At 40.9% G+C, this 17,003-nt stretch overlaps 1 protein-coding gene across 3 annotated transcripts in view; it reads left to right on the forward strand.

The window, feature by feature from the left end:
• Positions 1-3,006: 3,006 nt before the first annotated feature.
• Positions 3,007-17,003, forward strand: part of LOC115165808 (protein kinase C and casein kinase substrate in neurons protein 1) — a 52,578-nt gene continuing 38,581 nt past the window's right edge. For 2 of the 3 annotated variants that reach the window (XM_029719205.1, XM_029719208.1), the window contains exons 1-2: positions 3,007-3,148; positions 12,293-12,363. The gene's annotated coding sequence lies outside the window, so the exon portion shown is untranslated. Of the gene's footprint in view, positions 3,149-11,650; positions 11,703-12,292; positions 12,364-17,003 lie in introns of all 3 variants that reach the window. The other variant, XM_029719206.1, reaches the window with a different exon arrangement.

Genomic DNA, 17,003 nt, shown 5'->3' on the forward strand with positions numbered 1-17,003 from the left:
GGCAGCGATTACAGCTGTGAGTCTTTCTGGGTAAGTCTCAAAGAGCTTTGCACATCTGGACTGTACAATATTTGCACATTATTATTATTTTAATTCTTCAAGCTCTGTCAAGTTGGTTGTTGATCATGGCTAAACAGCCCTTTTCAAGTCTTGCCATATATTTTCAAGACAATTTAGTCAAAACTGTAACTTGGCCACTCAAGAGCATTCAATGTCATCTTGGTAAGCAATTCCAGTGTATATTTAGCCTTGTGTTTTAGGTTATTGACTTGCTGAAAGGTAAGTTTGTCTCCCAGTGTCTGTTGGAAAGCAGACTGAACCAGGTTTTCCTCTAGGATTTTGCCTCTGCTTAGCTCTATTCCGTTTCTTTTTATCATAAAAAACTCCTTAGTCCTTTCTGATGACAAGCATACCCATAACATGATGCAGCCACCACCCTGCTTGAAAATATGAAGAGTGGTACTCAGTGATGTGTTGTGTTTGATTTGGCCCAAAGATAACACTTTGCATTCAGGATATAAAGTTAATTTCTTTGCAAACATTTTTGCAGTTTTACTTAGTGCCTTGTTGCAAACAGGATTCATGTTTTGGAATATTTGTATTCTGTAGAGGCTTCCTTCTTTTCACTCTGTCAATTAACTTAGTGTTGTGGAGTAACTACAATGTTAACCCCATCTTCAGTGTTCTCCTATCACAGCCATTAAACTCTGTAACTGTTTTAAAGTAACCATTGGCCTCATGGTGAAATCCTTCCTCTCCTGCAACTGAGTTAGGAAGGACACCTATATCTTTGTAGTGACTGCATGTATTGATACACCATCCAAAGTGTAATGAATAACACCATGCTCAAAATGATATTCAATGTCTGCTTTATTTTTACCCATCTACCAATAGGTGCCCTACTTTGTGATTGAATATTTGTTTGAAATTCACTGCTCGACTGAGGGACCTTAAAGATAATTCTATGTGTGGGGTACAGAGAGGAGGTAGTCATTCAAAAATCATGTTATACACTATTATTGCACACAGAGTTATTCCATGCAAGTTATTATGTAACTTGTTAAGCACATTTTCACTCCTGAACTTATTTAGGCTTGACATAATAAAGGGGTTGAATACTTATTGACTCAAGACATTTCAGCTTGTCCTTTTTTAATTAATTTGTAAACACTTCTAAAAACATAATTCCACTTTGACATTATGGGATGTTGTTTGTAGGCCAGTGACAGAAAAAATCTCAATTTAATCAATGTTAAATTCAGGCTGTAACATGACAACATGTGGAAAAAGTCAAGGGGTGTGAATACTCCCTGAAGGCACTTTAACTGTCAGAGAGCAACACACAGTGTAGTTTATCTGTTATGTTGTGTTATGTCAGATGTAAACCCGTAAACCTGTTGTTTACACTTACAAATATAGCCTAGTACTAGTATGCTATGCCCATTGAGACATTTAAGTCATTTTCAAGGGGTATTCAAAACATTTGCAATTACCAATATGTAGCAGGAAATCTTGATTGCACTTTTAACCTCTTAAATGTAAAGTCCCCATATTTGGGGACCCTATTAGATTTGTTTTATTCAATTCAGTCTGGTATGAGGGGCTACCGTTCTATCTGCAAAAGCAGGGTGTATGTGGAAAGCTGAGTATTTTGACTATTGATTAGTGTCTTCATATCTTTCGTGACTTACTACCATATATGGGCATACGAATGAATAAGGGCAGGCAGAGCAGATGACCTCCTTTCTAGATGGCTGCTACCTACATTCCGGTTAAGGTTGTGAAGCATAAACAAATTAAACACGGAATACGTTGATACACACCGAAAGCCTGGACTCCACAGATCATGATTATATATTATTTGTCTGCCTGTGACCTACCATTATTGATCACCAGCCCCAAGAGTTAAAATGTTTATTTTACACATTGTTTTCACCAAACAGCACACATCTTACAAGGTAAGCTTCGATTTGGTCTGTGTTTGAGCTATAGCTACTTCAAATTAATCCTTCAGTTGGTAGGAACAAATCTAGCCTATTGTCAATGTTATCTGATGATCTATGACTTAATAGCAACATCGAATGTCCAATGAGTGACTGTATATTTGATGTTGCCTGCTTAAGCGCTGTAGGCATCCATTACACAGGGGATTGGCTACTATGGCACCTTGACAGTCTTGTAGCCAATGAGATAAGCTTTCCAGGGATATGCAGTTGACCTGGGTGGGACAAAGCAAGCCCTAGAACTTATATGTAATGCGAACTATTGCTATCTGGCTTGGAAACATCTCATGACCACACCTGATACCACTTACTAAAACATCTGTCCATTTCTAGTTGTTAGGTCTGTCAATCCCATTTTTTTCTGATATCATTCACATGTTGTGCAAGCCATCTGATGTGTTTCCAGCTTTGGGCATCAATAATTCACTTATAGCTTGTCAATGAAAGATGACTTAAAAAACAAACAAAAAATTATTTTATGTGTGCTTGATGTTATGTATTCTGAACTATGTAACTGCTATCTATCTTCTGATAATTTCCTCACAAACTCCCAGATGTCTTCTTTCCAGATGTACTAAGTGTCAGAATCATGTAATTACACATGAATGGCATTTACTTTTGTGTATGTCTAATTAGGCAGACATAGCCTTGTATGAGTTGTACTACCGCCCATTGAGACATTTATGTCATATTCAAGGGGTATTCAAAACATTTGCAATTACCAATATGTAGCAGGACATCTTGATTGCACTTTTAATTGTAGGAGTGGGCCCATAGAAATGACCCATAGTGGGCTACAGCCTCGCCGCAGCATTCGCCAATCATATCACACCATAGCCTACAATGTGACTATAACGAAATAACTGTATGACCAGACCAAAATGTTTCCAATCCATCGTATTATGTTCATGACAGAACTCTGATGGTGGACAATATTGAAGCATTTAAAGATACAAGCGATAGCTTTTTGTTGGACCATCCCCCAATGTGCGCGAGTGCTTTGCAGCTCCCCCTTGCTGCGTGCATCGTGATCTCGCAGATGCAGAGCCTCTTGCAGAAGAAGCAGGGTCACCTTCTGTCATTCCAAAAAGAGAGCTGATAAACATTTAGAATATATTTGGATAACACGCTTAGCCTACACCCTGGTAAGTCAGCCGTGCATGTTCGTCCATTGTTGGCGTTACATAGTATCTGTCCATGGTTATATAACGCTAGGGCAACACAGGGATGAAGGAATCTCTCGCATGATTCCTTCCCATACATTTTTCTCGACCGCGTCAGATTGCAATCCAGTGTGTTTTCGATCTCTAAACGACGTATTTTTCATAATTATGAAATGAATACTCTAATGTCTAGTTGTCACGACCTTGATATAGCCTATCTTATGCCAGGTATGTTATTTTGTATGTTGTAGACTTTTACGTTTCACATGTCATTTCAAAAATGGGGTTGTGCTAAATTGTAACATATTTGGCAATTGTCTTATTGCTTTTGGCTCCGTGAATGTTTTTTTAATTACAATTTTTTTATTTCATGAGATTCTACGAGAGATTATGTTTTCCACCATGCATATGTTTTCGTCTTTGATCACATACTGGCACTATTAAGTTAGATTGCCTGGTTATTCCTGAGTTTTGACCTTATATGTGCTATATAGGCTCATGTTTTCCTTGAGAAATTGAAGCATGGCTAAGCGTTTTCTGTGGGTAATTGTAACAATGTAACCTAACCTGTGTATGAATAGAGATCGAATATAATGAATTTTGGATAAAAGACTACAGGCTATCTGCCGCAGATGCTATCACCACACGTCCTTTTAAAAACTGACTGACCAAGGTTGTGAGATTGCCGTTTATGCCCCCTCCTAGCACGAACAGTGAGAGAAACTAGACAATTGAGGTAGCCTGGATGAATAAGCAAGGTCGCGACGATGCTTCTGAAAACTATTTAATAAAGCAGTCGACCAACGACGAATAGTAGTCTATATTTATTGTTTAGTAGCCTATCAGGTGCAACATTTGTAATGTGTAATGCCAGAAAATCGTAATGCAGAATAGGGTATTGAATACTAATGAGGGCATTCCGGTCTGCTGTTATGTAATAGCCTGTCATAGCACAGTGAGGAGCCTTCGTTACTCTATCGTCATTGTTTTTCTCGGTGGAAGCACTGCTGCTCGCCTCACGTATCAATAACATTATTGCCATTCATGGAATTGTATTTCCTATCGTGTGTCTTAAGGAAATATATCTCAGTACAGTCAAAACAGAAGATAGTCTGGTAGAATGCACATGCATAAACATTTATGCAGTTTGGAGATGTTTATATCATTAGTGATTCTTCTGCACCACTAGTGATGGCTGTAGGAGATAGCCAACAACTGAGAACTGGCTGTGTGAATAAGGGGATGTCAGGCCCTTTAGAGAAACGGGTTGTTTATGCCTCGCTCATCAGGGTGTCAACACTGTCCATGAGGGGAGTGACTGCCTCAGCATAGTTTATTGATGCTGAGGAAGGGAAGGTAGCCTATTACCGCCATCTGTTCTGTCCGTTGTCTATTGGGAGCTGTCCATGGTGCTGAAATTGAGCTCTGGTAGACCGCGCTGTCTATAAGCCTGTCAGCAAAGGTGCCAGTGCCCCTGAGTGAACGAGATATGGCTGCAGAGGGAGAGGATGGACATGATGCAGTGAGGGGAATAATCCAATTGTAGTGCGCCATAAGCAGTTGTAGAGGGTTTTCTTTTAATTAGCTGACTCCATGCACTCTCCTATACCTTGGAGTGGAGTCTTTCAACAGGAACACTTCAATATCAGTTGACTAAAAGGAATCTCTCTTGTTGATTGAAACTGAGTCCATGCTTGGATTAATCTTGAATCTTTTCTTTATTCATTGTGCATTGCAAAAACGCACTTGCAGTGTTCCAAGTGCCCACACAATCTCTTGGAGGGAAAGCTAGTCTAAAAGCTGGCGCCAACATTCAAAGAGGTCATGCACTGCATCCAAGTCTCTTCACATAAACTGTGTCCTGCCTTCACCCATTTGTTTGTTCTCTCAGACAATGTCAGTTTGTCACTGATCTTGGATTAGTTGAGATTCTCAGTGTCATGTCTGTTAATCTCTTGTAGGAAGACTACATATGACCAATTACGTGATACTTTAGTTCTTGGTTAACCAAAATTACATGTCTGTGGGTGAGATGCCCAGTTCCTATAACTTCCTAAAATGGAAGCAGACAGGGAAGCCCCCGCAGTGACATGATTGCATGATTCAAAAGCAAACTGCTACAAGTGCCATGTGTGCCAAGTGCCCATCATGCAATATGAGTCATCTGGAAAATGTGTCTATGCGTCTCTGTTGTGATGGAAGGAGGCGTTAATAAAAATGGGGCACCGGGCCTCAACACAAAGCTTGTCAGAGGCAAACACAACTGCCATTGATTTCTGGACTTGTATTGTGCTCTTAGTTTCTGAGAACCTGTTGCAATTCATTTTTTTCTTGTAATGACATATAGTAACTGAGATCAGAGAAGTGTGTGGTGGGCAATTATAATATCTGCACAATCCACATGGCCATTGCATCCCGGTAGGCCCTTCTAACCTTTGCCTGTTTTCCCTAGCTCACACTATTATCTTCAATAGCCTACATTATTTAATATTTGAGATTCTTCAAAGAAGCCACCCTTTGCCTTGATGACAGCTTTGCACACTCTTGGAATTCTCTCAACCAGGTTCATGATGTAGTCACCTGGAATGCATTTCAATTAACAGGTGTGCCTTGTTAAAATTGTATTTGTGGAATTTCTTTCCTTCTTAATGCATTTGAGCCAATCAGTTGTGTTGTGACAAGGTAGGGGGATATACAGAAGATAGCCCTATTTGGTAAAAAACCAAGTCTTTATTATGGCAAGAACAGCTCAAATAAGCAAAGAGAAACGACAGTCAATCATTACTTTAAGACATTAAAGTCAGTAAATGTGAAACAATTCAAGAACTTTTAAAGTTTCTTCAAGTCAGTCGCAAAAACCATCAAGCGCTATGATGAAACTGGCTCTCATGAGGACCACCACAGGAAAGGTAGATCCAGAGTTACCTCTGCTGCAGAGGATAAGTTCAATAGAGTTACCTGCACCATATCTCGTTCAAATAAATGCTTCACAGAGTTCAAGTAAAAGACACATCTCAACATCAAATGTGCAGAGGAGACTGTGTGGCCTTCATGGCCTTCATGTTCGAATTGCTGTAAAGAAACAACTAGTAAAGGACACCAATAAGAAGAAGAGACTTGCTTGGGCCAAGAAACACGAGCAATGGACAATAGACCGGTGGAAATCTGTTCTCTGGTCTGATCATTACAAATTTGAGATTTTTGGTTCCAACCGCCGTGTCTTTGTGAGACGCAGAGTATGTGAACAGATGATCTCTGCATGTGTGGTTCCCACCGTGAAGCATGGAGGACGTGTGATGGTGTGGGAGTGCTTGCTGGTGACACTGTCTGTGATTTATTTAGAATTCAAGGCACACTTAACCAGCATGGCTACCACAGCATTCTGCAGCGATACACCATCCCATCTGGTTTGCGCTTAGTGGGACTATCATTTGTTTTTCAACTGGACAATGACCTAAAACACACCTCCAGGCTGTGTAAGGGCTATTTGACCAAGGAGAGTGATGGAGTGCTACATCAGATGACCTGGCCTCCACAATCACCCGACCTCAACCCAATTGAGATGGTTTGGGATGAGTTGGACCGCAGAGTGAAGGAAAAGCAGCCAACAAGTGCTTAGCATATGTGGGAACTCCTTCAAGACTGTTGGAAAAGCATTCCTCATGAAGCTGGTTGAGAGAATGCCAAGAGTGTGCAAAGCTGTCATCAAGGCAAAGGGTGGCTACTTTGAAGAATCTAAAATATAAAGTATATTTTGATTTGTTTAACACTTTTTTGGTTACTACATGATTCCATATATGTTATTTCATAGTTTTGCTGTCTTCACTATTATTCTACAATGTAGAAAATAGTAAAAAATAAAGAAAACCCCTTGAATGAGTAGGTGTGTCCAAACTTTTGACTGGTACTGTATGTATGTGAGTTTGATCCACAATCACATTTGTGTTTTTTTTTTTCTATGTCCAGTGCTTGACTTGGACAAGAGTTCACCGGAGCTGAGTACCGGCACCTCAAATGTTCTACTGCTTGAGCTCCTTATTTCAGTCCAAGTCAAGCACTGTGTAGGTAGGTATAATAATATGCTTCACTTTTCTTGCTTCTCAGTGTGGTTGTGGAAACTGCTGCTGCTTAGAGCCTGAAAGTTTGTTTTTTAGCATTCAATTATGATTTGCGCTCATGCATCCAAACGGCTCTATCACATCACTGTAATTATCATCCAGAGCAGTGGTATTCAAGCTTTTTCAGCAAGGACCCAATTCTTTTTACCATAACTTTTGGGGACTCCATTTTTCCCCTAAAAAATACTTGCGACCCCACCCCAAATCTAATGACACAATCAGTAAATACATTTTTTTACATCAACAAATAACCTTCAATTCATTGCATTTATATCTCTTATTAAAATGAAACGAAACCAATAACTACATTTACATCTTTCTCAAACACTTTTGTATATTGTCCAATACGCTAATTTTGTTCCTAAAAAAATGACATGATTGTTTTACATTTTGCCGACCCCACTGCAGGTCCCCGACTTTGAATGCCACTGATCCAGAGAGTAATGGAATGCTCTTTAATTCTGCAGCCAGTGGGCTGCAGAAGGTTGCTAGTTCAAATCCCTGAGCCGACGTGGGATGTGCACTTTTCACACTACATACTTGTATAGGTTACTTGTTTGTACATGTGCGAAACAGGACAAATATAAACACAATGTTGGGTTTGTTTGCTAACAGAATAAGAGAATACCAGTCTCCATTAATATAGAACATTGGATGATCCTCAAAGATTGAACCTTGTTTTCATGAAGAGGTTGTTGTGGTGACTATATCACGATTAAGAGCGAAGGGTCAGTGGTGCTTTAACAAACAGTATTATTAATATTATTTTTTTACATTGAAATTTCAGTAATTTAGCAGATGCTCTTATAGTGAGTGGATACATTTTTGTTTATAAAACAAAACAGTATTATCAGCGTTTCAGTGACACTAGAATGGACAGCGTCCGTTCAGCAGTTTCGGCACCTAGACAGCGACCGTTTTCTCTCATAGGTTCTGCTCCGAGGAGACTCTCTAGCAAGATAATGGGGAGTAGGTCACAGGAGGTTGGTGGCACCTTCATTTGGGAGGACGGGCTCGTGGTAATGACTGGAGTGGGATAAGTGGAATGGTATCAAATACACCAAACACATGGCTTCCATCCATTATTATGAGTCGTCCTACCCTCAGCAGCCTCCATTCGAGTAGGCCTATCTAGGAAGCTGGGAGCTTGGATGGCGAATGGCTCCTCTGAGAACTCCTCCTAACCTGATTCGGCCATATTGACTTTCCCAACCAAATGTTAGGAAGTCTTACTCATGTCTCAGTCAAATTATCCAGGGATTCAAAAAACATAACACATTCACGCCCGGTACACTGACATTATATTTGCTTTCACATTTGCCATGACTCACAGGCATCATTGTCTCGCCTTCCTCTGTAATCATCCAAAATTAAAGTTCCAAAAGTGGAACAAGAAGTTGCACTATTAACTATTATGTTATTAACATTTTTTTTTTTCAAATGCAAAGTCTTCCATTGTAGATTTACTTATCAAATACACTTGTTTGTTTTGTCTATGTCTTTTACTCAGATTAGGAAATCTGTTGCCAAGGTAACATCTTTTGGTTTGATCAGTTGATGTTCATTTCAGATCTCATTAGTTGAAATACCAGAGGAAGAGAGAGAGCTTCTGCTCCTCTGGAGCCAGAGGCCTTATTATTAAAGGTGCAGTATGCAGAAATGAGTCTACCATTTCCTGGTTGCTAAAATTCTAATAGTTTGCCTAATTTCAGTTTATGTGAAAAAACAAGCAAGTGTAGAGAATCATTGTACCTGTACCGAGTGCGCTGAGAGTCGGGAAGCAAGTTCAGGGAGTGAGTGTTTTAATAAATAAAAGAAACAATGCACACGAGACACAAACAACGCATCGACATGAAAACAGAGTCAATAATACCTGAGGAAAGTACTAAGAGGAGTGACAGATACAGGGAAGATAATCAAGGAGGTGATGGAGTCCAGGTGAGTGTACTGAGGTGCAGGTGCGCGAGACGATGTGACAGGTGTGCGGGATAATCAGCAGCCTGATGACCTAGAGGCCGGAGAGGGAGTATACGTGACAGTAGCATCTAAACTGCTGTGTGATATCTTTTCAATAACCCAAAATACTGTATTTTCATCTGTTTGAAGCTGGTGTACAAAACCGAAAGTAAAAGACACTAAAACTAAACTTAAGAACTGGAATCATAGAAATACTGCACATAGAACAGATCTACCGCTTCTTAGACTTGCTTTTAATGAGAACTCACATTTCTATGTGAATTTGGTCCGGTCATCCAAAAAGTTACATATTGCAGCTTCAAAGCCGGGGCGACAGGTAGCCTAGTGGTTAGAGTGTTGGGCCAGTAACTGAAAGGTTGCTGGATTGAATCCCTAAGCTGACAAGGTAAAAATCTGTCATTCTGCCCCTGAACAAGGCAGTTAACCCACTGTTCCCCGGTAGGCCATCATTGTAAATAAGCATTTGTCCATAACTGACTTGCCTAGTTAAGTAAAGGTTACATTTTTATTTTATTTTATTTTAAAAGCCACGGTAGTGGTGACCTTTCACAGGACAGGCATGCTGTTATTGAGTGTCTCTCTATCTTGTTACAGCTCTCATGTTTGTCACATACAAACTGAGTATACCTAACAATAGGAACACCCCCCCTTTTGCCCTCAGAATAGCCTCAATTCATTGGAGAACGGACTCTCCAAGGTGTCGAAAGCATTCCACAGGGATGATGGCCCAGGTTCACTCCAATGCATCCCACAGTTGGGTCAAGTTGGCTGGATGTCCTTTGGGTGGTGGTACACACAATAAACTTTTGAGCATGGAAAAACCCAGTAATGTTGCCGTTCTTGAGACAAACCGGTGTACCTAGCACCTACTACAATACCCCATTCAAAGGCACTTAAATATTTTGTCTTGCCCATTCACCCTCTGAATGGCACACATACACAATCCATGTCTCAATTGTATCAAAGCTTAAAAATCCTTCTTTATTAAGCTATCTCCTCCCATTCATCTACATTGATTGAACTGGATTTACCAAGTGACATCAATAAGGGATCATAGCTTTCACCTGGGTTCACCTGGGCTGTCTATGTCATGGAAAGAGCAGGTGTTCTTAATGTTTTGTACATAATATAATGTGTGTGGACATGATCTATGTGATAGTGTTACCAAGAGAGAAGCTCTGGGATGGTGCGGGTCCAAGGGGTTCCACCGTGAGAGCCAATCTGTTAGTGGGAGGTGATAGTCATTTGCTGTTGCTGTGACTGTATGGAGTTGTCATGTTCTCAGAGCAGGCGGTGGTGTCTGACAACCTGTGAAAGTGGAAGAGGGAAAGGAGGGAATGTGAGAATGGTCAGTCTGAAGGATAGCCCGGCTGTCTTAACGCTCTAGGCTGCGGGGAGAACAGGAAGGAAGTAATAATGTGACATCTCCCTTTATTGGCTGGATGAAGGCCTTCACCAATAGGTAGCTGAGGCACAGCTAATAATCATTATTCTCTTGTCTGTGCTTAAGACAAAATGCTTTATCTTCCAACCTCTGACATTTTATCTTAACATGATCGTTGGCCATTGTGAAAAAGATGACAATGATTCAGCTTCAGCCCCAGCCTGTAGGGATGGACTGAATGACTCAGCTTCAGCCCCAGCCTGAAGGGATGGACTGGACTGACCCAGCTTCAGCCCCAGCCTACAAGGATGGACTGGATGACTCAGCTTCAGCCCCAGCGTGAAGGGATGGACTGACTCAGTTTGTCATACAAGTGGCTTTGGGCTTCCCATAATGGCGACCTACATGGCCTGTTTGTCTCACCTACATGGCCCGTCTGTCACATTCAACGATCAGCGTTTTCTCCTGGCTTTGCTTTGTTTATTTTATTTCATTTCATTTCGGATGGATGGTAATCAAGGATGTATATAAACACATGTGTCTATGGTGGTAATACTGTAACCACCCAGGGTTGGTTACCCACTGAAGGGTTGGGTTTCAGGTGTGTCATTCTGAACACTAGGGGTTGTATTCCTCATTAACGTAGGCCTCACCATTTGAACTGGTCAACTTTTGAGGTGTATCTGTTTGCATATGTGTGCATTAGCTTCTCTTCAAATGTTCCAGATATGTTCCCATAATGTAATGTTGCCTTTGTGTGTCTTCAGTTCAGCGTGAGAGGCATGAGCAGCCTATATGTGTGTGGATGTGGGGTTTTCATAGTGATGCCCACACTGACATCGTATATCAGAGGCAGTGTCTCTTTAAATGTTTGATCAACTGTGCTGCTTAGAATCCTGGCTATGGTCGGTTCCCTCTCACTAGGTCTGTGTGGGATGCATATGGAGTGGTATGATATCAGAAGCACTGCATATTTTTATAGCCTCACATAATTCCTTTTCCCAGAAGGTTCCTGGCCTGCCACAGAGTCAAACACACAGACTGTGTCCTCCAAAATGTAAGTAAGCAGACTAGACATGCAGTCACACATTAGAGAGAAACATGGAGGGCACAAGGGAGAAATAATGGGCTGTGTTACCCTTTTAAAGGATTTGTAACTCATGGCTCCACAGTCAAGGAGGAGCAATTGGAGGGTATGGGCTTACTGTTGTAGCTACCAAATGACTGTTATCGGCTTCAAAGTAGCACTTTGAAAACTTTGCCTCTCGGTTTCAGGAACAATTAGAATTGACTCCAGGGAGCTGAATGTGACTTAAACAAAAACAGAAAAATGTATTTCTACAGTTTTGCTAAAATGCATGGAAAGAGTGTGAGTGTAGGAGAGTGAAGAAAAGATCATGGTCAGTAACAATTCTTGTGTTAGTGAATTATAAGAGCTGGTCATTGGCTCAGATCCATAGACTGTCCATCCCATCCTTTGTGCTGTGTCTGGTGGTCTTGTGTTTGGCCAAGGTGACACACTGCCATCTTATCTTCCACATGCTGAATCGTGGTCAGATCAGCTTTATTCAAATAAGACTGCAGAAAATAGAAGTCGTCTGCTACACGTATCCCTGAACCTGTCTCTCTGTCTGTCTCTCTGTGTAGGTGACCTCCTGTAAAGGACAGCAGCTCTCTCCAGGGTTTATGGAAACCTGATTTCTCATCCAGCGGTGAAGGTGCGTCTTCAACCTTGTCCTCTTTGTCTAATTCTCTGTAGGATTTAGTATGATTGTCTGTTTACATGGGATAGTACTGCAGTGGTCATCAGGCTTATCAGAGGAACCACATGTTGTTGGCTGTCATTTAGTCTCTGAAGCATTGTTCTAATGGCCGTTTGGGTCATGAATCTTTAACTAAGTAAGCGCTCCCATTGGGCTAATAAAAAGCACATCAGCAACCCCACTAATATTTCATGAGGAGGTCATTCCGTTATAGCCCCGGGGTCACTGGGGGTTTCCTGTAAGAGGGCACTGCACTCAGATAAACAGGCCATTCTATTTCCTGTCCATTCTATTCCATCCAATGTAACCTGTGACATACAGTAAATACTTACCTATGTCCACATACCCTAGGCCTTCTCTGACTTGGCCTTGGTGTCCTCTAGTATTTAACCCTTCATTCCAAATTTGGTCTCACCTGGTCTATGGATTGCAGTTCAAGCCTTTACTGCTGACTTCCCCTTGCAGTTTTGCAGGCAAAGTAATTTATAAATTCACAAGTGCTTTCATCATATCCCCTAGAATAGCACAAACACCGTCAAACAATAATTCTGGAATAATTACAGAGTTCCTTGTTTGACCACTTGCTCTTTGTGGTCTGTAAGAGAGCACCTTCCTTCCCACTCCCGGGAGGTGATGAGAGGAGGCTGTGTTTGGTTAGCACAGACATGTTGTTTGCATATGCAGGGTTGTTAGAGTGGATTCTCTGCTCATCATCAACACATCGTGGCCCGGTTCTGTGGGTCTACTCTACTCCAGGAAGCACAGCTGTCTGGTCTGGGGAATAGAAGGGAGCTGCATGGGAGCAAACTGGAGCCTAGAACAAACACAGGGGACCTAACCTGCACATTCCAAACTACTCACGCATACTGATCTGTGTTGGTGGGAAAATAGGGACTCTAGGAATTGTGTTTGTGCATGTACATGCATGAAGTCCTGTAAATCAATAGCGTGCGATCCATCAAATGCACAAACTGCAAGAATGAAAATAGTTAGTCAAGTTACCCATTGTTCTTTTGGAGTCATAATGCATACACTGACTGTACACGATAGTCAGATTAACCTTGATCAACCAAGACCTTAGACCTTAAAGTGACTGATCTCTCTGTGGACTTAAGAGTTGTGTATTAATAGAAGCATAAGATGCTTATGGTCTGCACATTTAGACAGAGCTCCTGTCTTTGTATCTCAACTGTCAGGCATGGTTGGTCATGTCTGTTTAGTGCTGCTCATATACTGCCTTGATTGACTTGAGGTTGTGATTGGAGTGATACGACCAAACCCGTAGTAGATCCCGTACACTTTGCTCTGTATGTATGCATCTGCTAAACTCTCTCTGACACAACATAATCATTGTAGTAAGGCAGTTATGTAGGTGTTATGTATAGGTGTTACAAAGACTAAGCTGTAGATTCATGTAAGCAGTTTAGACATGGTGTTAGATAGCATGTAGATTGTCAGTAGTTTAAACATGGTGTTAGATAGCATGTAGATTAATGTCAGTAGTTAGCATGTAGATTAATATTGGTAGTTAGCATGTAGATTAATGTCAGTAGGTAGACATGGTGTTAGATAGCATGTAGATTAATGTCAGTAGTTTAGACATGGTGTTAGATAGCATGTAGATTAATGTCAGTAGTTTAGACATGGTGTTAGATAGCATGTAGATTAATGTCAGTAGTTTAGACATGGTGTTAGATAGCATGTAGATTAATGTCAGTAGTTTAGACATGGTGTTAGATAGCATGTAGATTAATGTCAGTAGTTTAGACATGGTGTTAGATAGCATGTAGATTAATGTCAGTAGGTAGACATGGTGTTATATAGCATGTAGATTAATGTCAGTCATCATTAGTCCTTCTGAAAAAAAAACTAATTAACAAATTAGAAAAGTAAAATAAAGAAAATAAAATAAAAAATAAAAATATTTACAAAAATTGAATTAGGGCTTCTGCCGTTTTATTTTTACCCTCCATTTACATTGAGTTATTTTTACATTTTAGTTGTTTAGCAGACACACTTATCCAGAGCAAGTTACAGTTAGTGCATTAATCTAACAGCTAGGTGAGACAACCACATATCACAGTCGTAGTAAGCACATTTTTCCTCAATAAAGAAGTAATCAGCAAAGTCAGTGCCAGTAGGAAAAGAAGAAGGGGGGGCTAAGACTGAGATGTCTTATTTAAGATACTCTTTGAATAAGTAGGTTCTCAGATGTTTTTGGAAGATGGGCAGGGACTCCGTTGACATACCGTTGTCAATTTGCACCTCAGCGCTGTTAACCATCCATCATGTATGCTATTCCACAAACATTTTTAGATTCTCTGTATCCTCTTATTACAGACATGTATTCAGGTTATTAAGACCTATTGAAGCCAGGGGAACATTTGAGAGAAGGTGGGAACTCTGAGAACAAAATGGAGAAATTCACTATTGAAGCTGTCTCACTTAGAATGAATGAAAATCCTAATTCAGCCATGTTAAACGAATCACACACACACATATATATATATACACACACACACTTTGGCAGTATTTACCGTGCCTTTGAAGAGCCCCCATCAGTATTCTGGGGAGCGACAGGCAGTTAAACGTAGAGAAGGAAGAAGAAGGCTGGTGTTTGAAGAGCTCCGCTCACAGATTTACTATCGCCTCCTTCCTTTCACTCCTTTCCCTGCTCCCTCTGTCTCTGTATCTCAGCCCCGGCTCTGGGAAAACCTGGACCGGTGTGAAGGGCCATGAGAGCCCTGTCCACATTCACTATCTCTCTCCCAGTTAGAAGGAAGTGGTGGAGCAGACAGCCGTTGCTGCTTCCTGTACAGTGCAGCCAAAGAGGAAGAGGCGAGATCATCTTTGGTGCAGCTCATTTTCTTCCCTTCCTTTAAAACCATTTAAAATATCTCAGTCTTCCTCCTCCTCTCTCTTTCTCCTCCTCGGCTCTCCATCCTACTCTCTTCCCTCCCTCCATGGGTTTCTCTCTTTACCACACTCAATGTCACCAGGAGGCTTGTGGGTTACATAAGCATTGCAGCAGCACTATCTGGACAGGGGTGTGTTAAATCAGGACTAGGAGTCACATGTGCTAAGGGTGTGTGTGTGTGGTGGTTTAATGTATGCGGGCAATACATGTCATTGTTGTAGGTTAGCGTGTGTGTGTGTGTGTGGATGGATGTGTGTGTCCAACGTATGTGCACTCTGCAATTTGTGCCTTGAACAAAGCTTGCCTACTGTGCGATATCAGCAGTGCCAAGCCTGGGGATCTACACACTATCCATTCAACACCTCTCTCTTTTTCTTTCTCTCTGTCTTTCTTTCTCTCTGTTACCTGGACAGGGCTGTAGAATATGAGTATGATGCTACACAGTGGCTGCTTAATAATGCTTCTGTAATATTGGGGACATGCAGTCCTTAAATTGCACACACAGCCAGCAACAGAGCCGCCATCAAAATAATGAAAACCACGCTGCTCCATTGTACTCTGCTCTAAATTTGCATCAACATTTTGCTCTCCTTGAAGCTTTGTAATGAAAATGATTGCTAATCATAAAGCAGTGTGTGCAGTGAGGACTTTCAAGACAGAAAGAAATGTTTAATGCAGTATGTGCACAGGGAATTCATACCTGTAAATTCTGAGGCTCTTGATAGAAAACTGCTATTCAAACCTTGCATTAAGCTCTATTAATCTCTCAATTACATTGAATGGAACAATGTTCAGTATACCTTGACTTTGATCTCTTTATGTTGTAATTGTGACATTCCTCCATCTTACAGCTCCAAGATAGACTGACTGTGAGTTATTTTATGTACATTCTCTTTTTTTTCTCCTTTTCTTTTAAGAGCTTTTTCACAACGTACCAGTCAGTCAATGACCCCTCAGGGATTATGGACTATGCAATGGTACTTAAAAATAACATTCTAATAGAAAATGGTAGCTTGTAGCTCATGAATTAACAAAATCATTTTCCACATAAAACATCACACTAAGGTGTACAGCGTTCAATGTATAACAGGGAATGATAGTATGTCTATTTTGCTCCAGAGAAGTAGCTCATTGTTCCCGCGTTGGCCCAGATGCTAGGGCGGCAGGTAGCCTAGCGGTTAAGAGTGTTGGGCCAGTAAACGAAAGGTCGCTGGTTTGAATCCCCGAGCCGACTAGGTAAAAAAATCTGCCTGTGCCATTGACCAAGGCACTTAACTCTAATTGCTCCTGGATAAGAGCTTCTGCTAAGTTTCATAAATGTATGTAAATTGTGAAGGCTTTTGTTTGTAATGTCTTTTTTGTTATGCGTCAGATCCAAGTAAGACTAGCTGTTGCCATTGGCGTCGGCTAATGGGGATCCTAATAAAATCACATAAAAAAACTCAAAGCTGCTTCTTCCGATATTGCTATTCTAACATTATGGCAAGGTTTTGGCTTTCCTGCATGGCTAGTCTACTTGGCTCTGGCCTGTCTTGTAGCATATAGATATTTACTGTGGCTATTATACTCATCCTGTAGCTGTGTTTGTTCTCAGTACCATGCTCAGGGCTGGATCAGCTCTTTGTTGACACTGTGTATTGACTCTTGTTGATTTGACAGGAGGGATTTAGTATGTGGT

The sequence above is a fragment of the Salmo trutta genome, chromosome 28, assembly GCF_901001165.1.
Source record: "Salmo trutta chromosome 28, fSalTru1.1, whole genome shotgun sequence".
Taxonomy (NCBI): Eukaryota; Metazoa; Chordata; class Actinopteri; order Salmoniformes; family Salmonidae; genus Salmo; species Salmo trutta.